This window comes from Oxyura jamaicensis, chromosome W (assembly GCF_011077185.1).
Source record: "Oxyura jamaicensis isolate SHBP4307 breed ruddy duck chromosome W, BPBGC_Ojam_1.0, whole genome shotgun sequence".
Lineage (NCBI taxonomy): Eukaryota > Metazoa > Chordata > Aves > Anseriformes > Anatidae > Oxyura > Oxyura jamaicensis.
Genome location: NC_048925.1, coordinates 683,968 through 697,546, shown reverse-complemented (window position 1 = coordinate 697,546; position 13,579 = coordinate 683,968). Strand labels below are relative to the sequence as shown.

Sequence of the window (13,579 nt, the reverse complement as noted above, 5' to 3'; positions counted from 1 at the left end):
ATAGCGTTAATTACACAGCGGGCTCAAATGGGAAAACCTAATCGCCCAGGAATCCTGGAAGAGATCATGGACTGGCTGGAAGGCAGAGATTTCAGAGTGCCAACAGAAGAGGTAACCCGTGCTGAAGAGGCACTACCATATAATGAGTTGCCAGGAGACAGAAAGCAGTATGTGTTGTTCACTGACGGACCCTGCCGTGTGGTAGGGAGCAATCGGAAATGGAAAGCTGCTGTGTGGAGTCCCACACGATGAGTTGTGGAGGCCATGGAAGGGGAAGGTGAGTCAAGTCAGTTTGCAGAAGTGAAAGCCATACAACTAGCCCTAGAGATTGCCGAAAGAGAAAAATGGCCAGTACTGTATCTCTACACTGATTCATGGATGGTGGAAAATGCTCTGTGGGGGTGGCTGCAGCAATGGAAACAGACCATACAGAATTTTATCCCAGGATGAGGGAGGAGGGCAAGAGAACCTAGGCCTGGAGGATGTGCCTATAAAGAATAGGTGAGGAACTCGTGGTATACACGTCTTTGTATGAGTAAATGACTTAGCTTAGTATCCATGGCTATGTTGGAACAACAAGATTAGAAAGAAGGAGATGGTCTAAGCATGTACAAGAACTGGGTTCAAACAGTGAACATAGTGATGAAGACTACTGACCACCACCAGGGACCCTCAAAAGACCACCAGTAGAAGTAATTGCACATTAATCAGGGACATTTACATATTTTAACAAGTTATGGGAAATAGTATGAATATCTTGATTATTTCTCAGAAATCTAATGAATTGTATTTCTAATGAATCTAATTAATTTGATTGAGAGGGTTGAGATAAGGACAGGAAGATCACTCAACAGGGGAATGGGGAAATGGGGGTTGCGGTGAGTCTATAGCGCTTTGACTCCGTTGTTCCTTCATAGTCGTCCTCTTCCCCTGCTCCAACGTGGGGTCCCTCCAACGGGATGCAGTCCTTCCCAAAGTGATCCTGCATGGGCTTCCCACAGGCATCAGCTCTTCAAGAACTGCTCCAGATATGGGTCTGTAACACAGGGTCCATCCATCAGGAGCAAACTGCTCCAACATGGGTTTCCCACAGGCTGCAGCTCCTGCCAGGTCACCTGCCCCTGCATGGTCACCTCTCCACGGGATACAGGTCCAGCCCAGAATCTGCTCCAGTGGGGGCTCTCCACAGGCCACAGCCTCCTTCAGGCCAGATGTATCTGCTCCACAGTGGTCTCCTCTATGGGCTGCAGTGTGAAGATCTGCTCTGCTCCACCATGGGCTACAGGGGGGGAGCCTTCTCCACCACGGAGTTCTCCACAGGCCACAGGGGAACTACAGCTCCAGCAACTGGAGTGCCTCCTCCCCTTCCTTCTTCACTGACCTTGGTTTCTGCAGGGCTGTTTCTCACTCTTCACTCTCCCAGCTGTTGTTATACAGCAGGTTTTTCCCTTTCTTAAATATGCTCTCACAGAGGTGCAAACAACATTCCTTACTGGCTTGGCTCTGGCAGTGGCAGGTCCCTTTGGAGCTGGCTGAAACTGGCCCTTATCTAACATGGGGAAGCTTCTGGATTCTTCTAACAGAAGCCACCCCTGTAGCCCCCCACTACCAAAACCTTTCAAGTACAAATAATTAAAACATCAGTGTGTTATCAGCATTATTCTCATCCTAAATGGAAAACATAGCACCATACCAGTTACTATGGGGAAAATTAACTCTGTCCCAGATAAAACCTGGACAACCTCTAGCCGTAAACCTGCAGTCACAATCTCCTTCACTTTTCCATCATCTTTCTAGATCTTTTCTTGATTGGCTGGTGAGGTTGATAAAAAGAGTATTGTGATAAATGATTAAGTCCCAAATAGGATTTTTGTGATTTGCTAAGCGAATAGAGGCAAGCAAACAGTGCTGGGTGCACCGGGAGTCTCTGCTCTACCAGGACGCACACCTGTTACATCAGGTGGCTGATTTTTATGCTCCTAGACTAATACATATTCATCACTATTCCTAGAAAAGGCGGGGTTATTATAATTAGTTCCCGGAATCCAAACCCTCTCTGGATGCATGCGTATCAGTCTCTGGTGGTCTTTCTGGGGGTCTCTTGTGCTGAAGGCTTGTAGTCTTCCTCCCAGGCTTTGTCCTTCGGTCGTCCTTCAACTCCCCCTTTCTCCTTATTTGGTGGATCTCTTTGCTGGATATCAGAGGCTTGCACAGCGTCCCATGCAAAAGTCTGCAGTTTCCTAAAAAACTCCTTGGTCCTCTTATCTCCCAGACTAGAGTCTCAATGTTTGCCCTTCAAACCCTCTATTTACACAAATTGCTGGATCATTCCTTTGCATGATACAAGGACTATGTACACTAATCACTGTTTTTCTTAAATAGGAGCTTATATTTCATCATGCGGCCCTAGCATTGTTCCATACTGACACGAATCAAATAAACACATTTCACAATCCCCCATTTCTTTTTTTCATGGTATTGATTTTTTTTTTTTTTTTTTTTTTTAAATTCAATCGAGTCAATACTTGCCAAATTGGTACCAATTATGGATCTTCTTTTGTTTTTATTATCATCAGGGAATGGGTTTTCCCTTACCCTGGTTCTGGGTCAACTGGTACCAGAGATACTTGCATTCCTTGTATAACCGAGTGTATTAATCTGGTAAAACAGGGTATTAAACATGGAACTATTAAACAACCCTCCACATATTCCCAATACAACTATCCCGATTCTAGTAAGCCAGCCACCACCCATAAAGTCCCTCCATAATTCTCTTAAATTGATTTCATTCCAAGTTTGAACTGGGACATGCGCAATCTTGTTAATTTCTTTTTACAAGTTCATTCACAGCTTTTCCTTCATCATCAATATCTAAACAGCAATTACTAAGGTTAAATTTTCCACAGACTCCTCCTTCTTGTGCTAGCAAATAAGCTAAAGCTAAGCAATTTTGATACAAAGCAGTTCCCATCTTGGTATTTTGTTTTGCAATTAATCCGAGTGCATCTCCGGTTTTATTCACAACTATTTCTACTACAGCTTGCAACCTAATTATTCTATTAAGCATATCTATTGGGGTCCTATAGCCCCAGGATCCGTACTCCAACAAGCACAACCCCAATTTGAGGGTCCGCAGTAATGATAACTCCTGTCCCACGGATAATCTCTTATCCAATCAGTGTAACACGTAGAAGCTACTGTTCCACCTTTCTGGGACAAATGTACTTGGGCTGGTTACTATATCTCCTCCAACTCAGGCTTCCACAATCAGTATATGGGTCTTCATCTATAAAATCACAGGCATCAAAGGTTATTGACACTGAGGTATTCAGGGTGGTTACAATTTCACTTGTTCCAATTAGTTTGCCTACTTTCAAATCTGGCTTCATTTCTACCCACTATTGATAAGGGAGTTCTTTTGGATCATAGCATACGGTCCTGTCACCTTCTCTGCATAGAGCATACTGAGTTAGGTTAAAAGTGCAGCTTCCTCTTTTCTGGCCTTTACAGTCATAGACAGTATTGTAATATACAATTGATGTTTGTTCATCGTCTTTTGTGTTATAAGAGCAAGGAGTTCTGTTTGAAGAGTGGGGGTAGTGAAGGTTTCTTGCTGAGATAAGAAACCGTGAAGCACCTGGCTGGACATTATGCCCCTACCCCCCTTCTTTTCTATAAGTTGTTAAACTGGTTTGGCAACATGCTGGGCCGACATGACCAAATAAGGAAAAAGGAGTTGAGTCACAATGCAGAGGAAGACCACAGCCTTCATCTCCTGGACCACCAGAGAGACTGACACAACCCCCTACCGACAGGGTGCGCAGTTGCAGAACATACCTGGATATACCACGTGTTCACCAGACTATAAAAGGGGACTCTGGAGGGGGGTGTGTGTGGGCTGTTGGCAGAGCAGAGACCCCCTGGCTGCCCAGTGCTGTTTTTGCTTGCAGGCTGCTTACTCAAACTTATTTGTATGATTGAAGCAATGATCTCTGAAATTAATTGAGAGATAACTTATATTTGGTGCTATGACTCGGATGAAGGCAATTTGATTGAAAACCCTTCGGAGGGGGGCGCCCTGCTGATTTCAGCGGCCTTCGCTAGGATTACTTTCATTCAAATCCTTCACCGACGAATCCTAAATTCAGCAGCAAGCAAATAAAGCCGGCGACCCCAAGTAATCTTTGTGCACGAAGTCCGAACAAAGACTCAGGAGTGAGTAAGTATAGGCTGGTGATCCGTTCAGTTGGGGTTGGGTATCCCGGAGTGTGGCGTTGTGAGACGTCCACCAGGACGAAGCGAGTGCGGACCCCTCGGTAGTGCGGTTCCCACATCTCGCAAGGGACTGGGCCACGAAAAGGGGGAAGCAATTGTGTGTGTGTGTGTGCACGCGCGCTCTGGAAGATGAGACAGAAGAAGAGTAAGCCTTCTGGTCCCATGGGTGGGGTAATGCCTGATGTTAGGTTACCCCCTATTCCCCCAGATAGTCCCTTGGGACATCAGCGAGGCCTCGCTCCTCAGATCAGAGGAAACAACTTGGCAGACCAAGAGGCCAAAAGGGCCGCATTAACAAGGGAATAATGCCCAGACTGTGGCAACGACTTAGGGGAACTCCCATGCTATGCTTGTTGGGAAGACTTCGGTATGGATGCAATCCTATGCCGATGTCCTATCCAGGGAAGGGAAAATGAGGAATATGCATACTGTTATCATCACGGGCCAACTTATACTCTATTTAGTTTTACCATACAGGAAAAGAACAAAATGATTCAAATGGGAATAAAGAAGACTGATAAAGGTAAATGGATGCTACCTGATGGACGGGAGACACTCCCGAAATCGGCAGCTTTGAGGGTGTTACAGAGATTACATGAAAATACTCACTGGGGAACCCAAGCATTGGTGGATCAATTTGCAACAAGATATACGTGTATTGGGATCTATAATATAGCAAAACGAATTGTAAATGATTTTATAACTTGTAGAAAGGTAAACGCCTGATAGATGAGAGAAAAAGTGTTGGGAGGTCGGGAATTAGCTCACCGACCTTTTGCCAAAATCCAATTGGACTTTACAGAACTTCCAAAAGCAGGAAGGTACAAATATTTACTAGCAATTATGGATCATCTCACGCATTTTGTTGAAGTCTTTCCAACGACAAGAGCTACAGCTTAAACCGTGGTAAAAATATTACTTGACACCCTCACTTTGTCTCTAAAGTAAAAAAAAATAAAATAAAAAAAAAATCTTGAGAGACCATGAGAGCCTTAGGAACGAGTTGGGAATACCACACTCCGTGGCATCCCCAAAGTTCTGGAAAGGTAGAGCGAATGAATGGTGAAATTAAGAAACAACTAACTAAACTCATGCTGGAAACTAAAGCCTCTTGGGTAAAATGTTTACCTCTCGCGCTGATAAACATACGGACACAGCTGTCCGGAAAGCGGATAAAGGATGGACACATGTCAGCCACGTGAAAGGACCAGTTCATGAGGATAAGTGGGAAGCTGCCCCAGGTCCTGATGATTTGAAGCTGACACTGAAATGGACTCGATAAGTATTGTGTATTATCCTTGTATCGTGGGAGGGGGAGGAAGCCCTGTTTAATTAAAACGGGTACAGACAATTTAACAGCCATCTAGCAAATTCCCCTGAAGAACACTGCTGCTGCCGAGAAGAATTAATACCTTGTAGTTTGCTGCAACCGAACTGACAAGCGAGGCAGAGAAGTGAAACAGTGGGGAGTCAAGGGGCTGAACAAGGTCTATTTAAAGCACCCTGGGAAAGATGGGCTTTTATCATCTCCTACGATACATGGGAGTCAGTGTCATAATTCTGGTGAGCTACGGGTCTGCGCACCCTCACCAGCCCCTTCCTGATTCGATGGGAAGCCGCACTTCATTATGTGACCTGGTGTCAGTTCAGCCATGCTTCAACCGATCGGGATTTTATTTCTGCCCAAATTCTAACCCGGGAAGGGGGTATTGTAACTACCCGAACATGTCACCTCAGTAACCAGGCATTGCAGAGATTCAATTAACAAAATGAGTAACCAAAAGAAAAAGGAGGGATTGTAATATACAATCGATGTTTGTTCATCGTCTTTTGTATTATAAGAGCAAGGAGTTCTGTTTGAAGAGTGGGGGTAGTGAAGGTTTCTTGCTGAGATAAGAAACTGTGAAGCACCTGGCTGGACATTATGCCCCTACCCCCCTTCTTTTCTATAAGTTGTTAAACTGGTTTGGCAACATGCTGGGCCGACATGACCAAATAAGGAAAAAGGAGTTGAGTCACAATGCAGAGGAAGACCACAGCCTTCATCTCCTGGACCACCAGAGAGACTGACACAACCCCCTACCGACAGGGTGCGCAGTTGCAGAACATACCTGGATATACCACGTGTTCACCAGACTATAAAAGGGGACTCTGGAGGGGGGTGTGTGTGGGCTGTTGGCAGAGCAGAGACCCCCTGGCTGCCCAGTGCTGTTTTGCTTGCAGGCTGCTTACTCAATAAACTTATTTGTATGATTGAAGCAATGATCTCTGAAATTAATTGAGAAGTAACTTATAACAGTATGATACACCAATGTCTGGGAGCACAACCATCCTTTTCTAGTAGTTGACTGCAGTTGTTGGCCGTAGCTTGGGCCAAGAAACTCACCCCAGGTAGGACTAGAAGAGGTCCGGTAAGGGCCATAGCAACTGGCGGTTACAGCCTGAAGGGGTTGCAGCCCTTGGCAGACCTTCCCAGCCACAGCACCAGTTCCTTATCCGGTCTTGCCCTCTTCCCTAATCTTAAAGGGGTGTACACTGCAGATAGCCTACTGTTACCTTCAGGGGATAACGCTTAACTGATCCCTGTTATTGATAAATCTCTTCCCTTAGTAGGTATCTATTCAAGAGTTTCTCTGTTTACTAATTTTACAGGAGTAATTACAATAAATTTGGAGTCATTACAATAAAGGAGTAATTACAATAAAATTCCCACAGCAACTTATCTTATACTCTGATGAAGACTTCTTCAAGTCCATCTGTTAGTTTAGTTTCTCCTGGTTCCAATATCACTTTCCACTCTTCCACTAGAGCTTTTACTCACGACACAGGTGTCCATCCTTTTTCAGCAGTTCTCACAGCTGTTTCCTTGTTAATAGATAACAGCTAAGAGATAACAGTTAATAAATATCAGCTGTTTTCTTTTTAATAAAACAAGAAAAGGTCCTTCCCAGAGGGGAGATAAGCTTTCTTCTTTCCATGTTTTTATTAGAACCCTATCTCCTGGTTTCAACTGGTGAATTGCAAATCCTAAAGGTGGTGTCTGAGCCATCAACCCAGTTTCTCTTAGCTCTTTTAATCTTCTATCAATGGTAATTATATATTTCTGGATACTACAATCCTCAACTACGTTGTTCCCTAGGGGCGTCCCTTGAGAATAAGGCATGCCATATAATATTTCACATGGTGATAATCCAGTCTCAGTGTGTGGTTTAGTTCTAATGTTTAAAAGTGCCAATGGTAAGCATTTCATCCAGGGCATTTGTGTCTCGATCATTAACTTAGCCAATTGTTGTTTTATTGTTAGATTCATTCTTTCTACTTTCCCCGAGCTTTGTGGGTGCCACGGAGTGTGGTATTCCCACTGAATACCTAATAATTGACATAATAATTTTATTATTTTAGAAGTAAAGTGTGTGCCCTGATCAGAATCAATGTACTGGATTATCCCATATCTAGGTATTAAGTGTTCTAATAACATTTTTACCACCGTTCCGTGCCACAACGGCGGGAGAACAAGTAACCCGAGATGGCAAGGCGTCTCCTGAATCACCCCTCTTTGTTCCCTCCTCTAAACTCTTTACATTCCTGATATTATCACGACCCCCATGGCCACACTCCCCCATCTCCCCATTCTTTAACATAATTAACACGATTAACACAAATTAAGAAAGCACGACTAACACAAACTAAAACACAGAGAAAAACTACCAGGCATACTAATTCTATCTTTAAGAAATTTTGTAACCACATCCCTGGGAGAGGCAGGTACTGAGTGCTGCCCAGACGAGGGGGCTCTGGCTGCCCCTCCAACTCCTGGAGTCCTTGTTCATGGGTCCTGCATACGCCAGCCGGACCCTTCCAGACGTTGTTTCTTGTTTGAGCTGGAGTCCAAACTGCAGAGGAGGGTGCTGTGATCATGTTAAGGCAGATGATGAGATGGCCGGACAGACTCATGGTGCTGACACCCATCTAGGGCCGGCTTCTGTTAAAACACAAGCACAACCTCGGCCCCCAAGTTATTAGAGTGTAGGGTCCTTCCTAATAACTGGTGCTGTAACTTTTATTATTTTTATTTATTTATTTATTTATTTATTTATTTATTTTACCATGACTTGTGCTCTTCCTTTAACTGAGTTTCTCCCTGATCTGTCTCCTAGATCTGTCTGTTGCCTTTTCTCCTACACGGACAGATGCAAGGAGTCACCATCCCTAGAGGTCTTTAAAAGACGTTTAGATGTAGAGCTTAGGGATATGGTTTAGTGGAAGATTTGTTAGCGTTAGGTAGGAGGTTGGACTCGGTGATCTTGGAGGTCTCTTCCAACCTAGACTATTCTTTGATTCTGTGATTCTGTGAAGGACCTTCCTCTGTCCATCGATTTAAAAAATTTAAGAAAATAGCATACTTTATCTATCTTTTCCTAGGGTTCACACCCCTACTCTCCCTTCTTTGTTTTAGAAGCTGTCCTGGTTTTAGTTAGGATAGAGTTAATTTTCCTCCAAGTAGCTGGTAGGGTGTTATATTTTGGATTTAGGATGAGAAGAGTGCTGATAACATGCTGATGTTTTAATTGCTGCAGAGCAGTGCTTACACTAAGCCAAGGACTTTTCAGCTCCTCGCTCTGTCCTGCCAGCGGGCAAGCTGGGGGTGCACCAGGAGCTGGGAGGGGACAGACCCAGGACAGCAGACCCAAACTGGCCAAAGGGGTATTCCATACCATCTGAAGTCATGCTGAACAATGTATAGGTGTGGCTAGCCGGGGTGGGGGTGGGGGCGGCCGACTGGGGACAGGCTGGGCATCAGTCAGCGGGTAGCAAGCAACTGTACCGTGCATCACCCACTCCGTACACATCATTATTATTTTATTTTCTGTCCCAATAAACTGTCTCTATCTCAACCCACAGGCCTTAGTTTTTCTCGTTTCTCTCCCCCATCCCCGAGAGGGAGGGGGGAGGGTGAGCGAACGGCTGTGTGGTGTTTAGCTGCTGGCCAGGTTAAACCACAACAGAAGCATACATAAATTGATACAAAGGAACACTTAAATAATACAACTGGACACAAAAATATACATGTTTCGAGAAAGTCACATCAGTAATTGTATAAAGCTCTCTTCTGTACTAATGGGTCCTGAAAGTTTAGGACTAAAACATTAGCTTTGTAATGTAAAAGGGTTATCATGACAGTCCTCAAAGGCCACTATATAGCACACTGACATATTCAAGGCTATCAGCTTATATTTCAGTCTGTGTATTCAAGTTTTGAGGTCCTTTTATGATTATGCAAACCTCAGAAATATAGTGGTATAATAAATGGTACTTATGAAGGCAGAGTTTTAGAGCCAATATTAACATTTGCAGGCTCAAAACACCCGCTTAATATTTAAGCAAGTATGTGATACTTCTGTTTGTTCAAAAATAGAAAGAGTAAATGCACTTACAGAAAAATAACTTTTACTGTTCAACAGATGTGTTCATGTGACTTTTATATTAGTACAAACTTAAAAAAACAAACAAATCCACCATATGACTTTTTAAAATAAATGATACCAATTCACCTTTCCCCTACTTGAATACATTTACATTAAGGCTTTGAATCATCTGACCCACGATTTTACAGCATTAAAATGAATGGGTCCACAAGGATGTTAGTATGTCTCACTGAGACTTAGCATGAATAGAATTAAAGCTCACCACCTTGAGGAAAAAGAAAGTCACATGCTCCTGCCTTAACTATATTCCTTTTTGTCTCCAAACCAGAACATAAAGTTTAATAGTAACAGTATTTCATGGCAAGAGATGAGTACTTTTTAATTAATTAATATTTTATTAATTAATATTATTAATTTAATGGCAACATCTTTGGAGAACCTTCCAGTTTTTGTTGTACAACACTGCTTTCTGGTGGTCATTCAGGCATGGGGAGTTCATTCAGTTCAACGTGCTGTGAATATAGCCCCACTTTTCCCCTTTAATAGTTCCAGGGCCCGACATAGAGCATACAGCTCACAAGCCTGAGCTGACTGTGATGGACTCAAAGGTCCTGATTCCACAGGTTCTAGGTCCTTATTAATAATTGGATATCCTGATTTGGCCATTCTATCATATAGTACTGAACCATTTTTAATTTGCTCCCTTTTCTCTGGTCCCGGGTCTTCAATTTTGTCTGACCCATCTAGGAATTTTACTGTGGCAATTCCTACAGCCCTTGGTTACCCAGTAAGAGTGTCTTGCAGGGGGTTTAGGACCTATCACCCACCCACGAATCCTATAGGAATCGCTTCGGTCCTTCACCGGCCAAGTCCATCGCGGGAGATTGGAACCGTGGTTAGAAGACCTCCACACTCGCTTTGGAACTAGGTTCCATCTCAGTCACATTCTTACACACACAGGCAATCGAATCCCACCCAACCAAATGGTATACGCCTTAAATACTTTCAACTCCGTCGTCTTCATTCGGATCTTCGCGCGCAGAATTACGGGCAAAATACAATGCTGCAGCCGGCAAGGGAGCTCATAAAAAAATCAAATTCTTTGCTTGCCTTTATTCAGGTTCAGAATGGTGTTAGTCCCAACCTGACTCGAACAGGAGTCACCAAATGGTGCGGCGCCCCTCCTAGATCCAGTCAGAATTCAGGAACCAAGACCCTCCCGGACGAGCCCCCAATTGTGATAAATGACTGAGTCCCACATAGGATTCTAATTAAAGTTTGTAATTTATTAAGCGAATAGAGGCAAGCAAACAGCGCTGGGTGCGCTGGGAGTCTCTGCTCCACCAAGACGCACACCTGTTACATCAGGTGGCTGATTTTTATGCTCCTAGACTAATACATATTCATCACTATTCCTAGAAAAGGCAGGGTTATTATAATTAGTTCCCGGAATCCAAACCCTCTCTGGACGCATGCGTAGCAGTCTCTGGTGGTCTTTCTGAGGGGTCTCTTGTGCTGAGACTCGTAGCCTCCCAAGCTTTGTCTTTCGGTCATCCTTCAACTCCCCCTTTCTCCTTATTTGGTGGATCTCTTTGCTGGTTATCAGAGGCTTGCGCAGCATCCCATGCAAAAGTCTGCAGTTTCCTAAAAAACTCCTTGGTCCTCTTATCTCCCAGACTAGAGTCTCAATGTTCGCCCTTCAAACCCTCTATTTACACAAATTGCTGGATCGTTCCTTTGCATGATACTTGAACTATGTACAGTAATCACTCTGTTTTTCTTAAATAGAAAGTTATATTTCACCATGTGGCCCTAGCATTGTTCCATACTGACACGAATCAAATTAACACATTTCACAAAGGGTCACTGGACATCCCATCTGGGGTGCCAAATTCTGTCACGGAAGTCACTGGGGTCATTCTGTGACCAAGGAGGAAACAAGACCCAGGGGTAGATTTGCAGAGTTTTGCTAAAATGCAAACAGAGTCAGATGTGCCATTGAAGTTGTACAAGGAAAATTGATATATTTGGGATTAGACATTCCTCTATCATAATGTCAGGGGCCCGTGCAAGAGATTAAGTTCCTGGGAGTCTGGTGGATTAAAGGATCTGCTTGTATTCCTTCGGAAACCCTGGAGAAAACAGAGCAGGGGCAGAGTTTCTAGCACAAAGAAGTTACATCAAGTTCGGGGAGTTTTAGGTTACTGGCGTAAACATATTCCTGGTTTTCCTATCATTGCCTATCCTGTATAGCCTCCTTAGAAAAGGGAAATCATGGGCCTGTACTAACGTTGTGGTTTAACTCAGCCGGCGGCTAAGCACCACACAGCCGTTCACTCACCCTCCTCCCTCCCTCTCTGGGATGGGAGAGAGAATCACAGAATCATCTAGGTTGGAAGAGGCCTCCAAGATCACCTAGTCCAACCTCTGACCTAACACTAACAGTCCTCCACTAAACCATATCACTAACTGCTACATCAAAACATCTTTTAAAGACCTCCAGGGATGGTGACTCAACCACTTCCCTGGGCAGCCCATTCCAATGCCTAACAACCCTTTCAGTAAAGAAGTTCTTCCTAATATCCAACCTAAACCTCCCCTGGTGAAAGTTTAGCCAATTCCCTCTTGTCCTATCACTGGGCACATGGGAGAATAGACCAATCCCCACCTCCTTTAAGGTATCTATAGAGTGCGATAAGGTCGCCCCTGAGCCTCCTATTCTCTAGACTGAACAATCCCAGCTCCCTCAGATGATCCTCATAAGACTTGTTCTCCAGACCCCTTACGAGCTTCGTTGCCCTTCTCTGGACTTGCTCGAGCACCTCGATGTAATTAGAAAGAAATGAAAGCCTGTGGGTTGAGATAAAGACAGTTTATTAGGACAGAAAAGAAAGGAAAATAATAATAATAATGATAATAGTACTTCTAATAATAATGTGTACAAAACAAGTGATGCACAATGCAATTGCTCACCACCCGCTGACCGATGCCCAGCCTATCCCTGAGCAACCAGTCCCCCCACCCTGGCCAGCCACCCCATATTAATTTTTCAGCATGACGTCAGATGGGATGGAATACCCCTTTGGCCGGTCTGGGTCAGCTGTCCTGGGTCTGTCCCCTTCCAGATCCTGCTGCACCCCCAAGCTGCCCGCTGGCAGGACAGAGCGAGAAGCTGAAAAGTCCTTGACTTAGTGTAAGCACTGCTCTGCAACAATTAAAACATCAGCATGTTATCAGCACTCTTCTCATCCTAATCCCAAACACAGCACCATACCAGCTACTAGGAGGAAAATTAACTGTATCCCAGCCGAAATCTGGACAATTAAACAGCATGAGGACGTTAGAATTATCAATAAAAGAGAGGAGGTTATTTCAACAGTTAGGTCCCTTACACCTGACTGACCCTATCTGTGTAGAATGGGGATTCAGTGAACATGGTTCCCATTGTAATCTCTGGCAAAAGGTACCAGAAGAACCAGAAAAAACACTAGACTTTAGCTCCCACTCTTTCAATGACGAAATGAGATATTTGGATCTAGAAAAAGGCTTGCTGTCTCTAGTGCAAGCAGTGAAGTGGGCAGGAAAGATAAGAAGAGAACAGTGTGATTGTTTGGGGTCCTTTCCATCTACTATATATAGTCTGCAAGGGTATGGTACTACCTGCAGGCATTGCCCATAAACCCACAGTCTCTAAGTGGTACGCCTATCTAGAAGGTATCAGTGAAATCATGCCTATTACAGAAGGCAATGTTGTTATCTAAATTGCAGAAAGATATAAACAGTACTTTACTATTCCAAACCTCACCAAGCAAACCATCTCCAATTCAGGAGGAGTCTCCTCTGAGGGAAGGCAGTGACCTGAAAGGGGTATGGTTCAC

General features: G+C 44.0%; 1 long non-coding RNA gene across 1 annotated transcript; it reads right to left on the bottom strand.

The window, feature by feature from the left end:
• Positions 1-2,834: 2,834 nt before the first annotated feature.
• Positions 2,835-12,058, bottom strand: LOC118155649. Its single transcript, XR_004745930.1, has 3 exons — positions 11,992-12,058; positions 3,446-3,450; positions 2,835-2,856 (listed from the first exon to the last, which is right to left on the bottom strand). It is a non-coding gene; the product is annotated as an uncharacterized LOC118155649 (long non-coding RNA).
• Between the last annotated feature and the right edge of the window lie 1,521 nt (positions 12,059-13,579).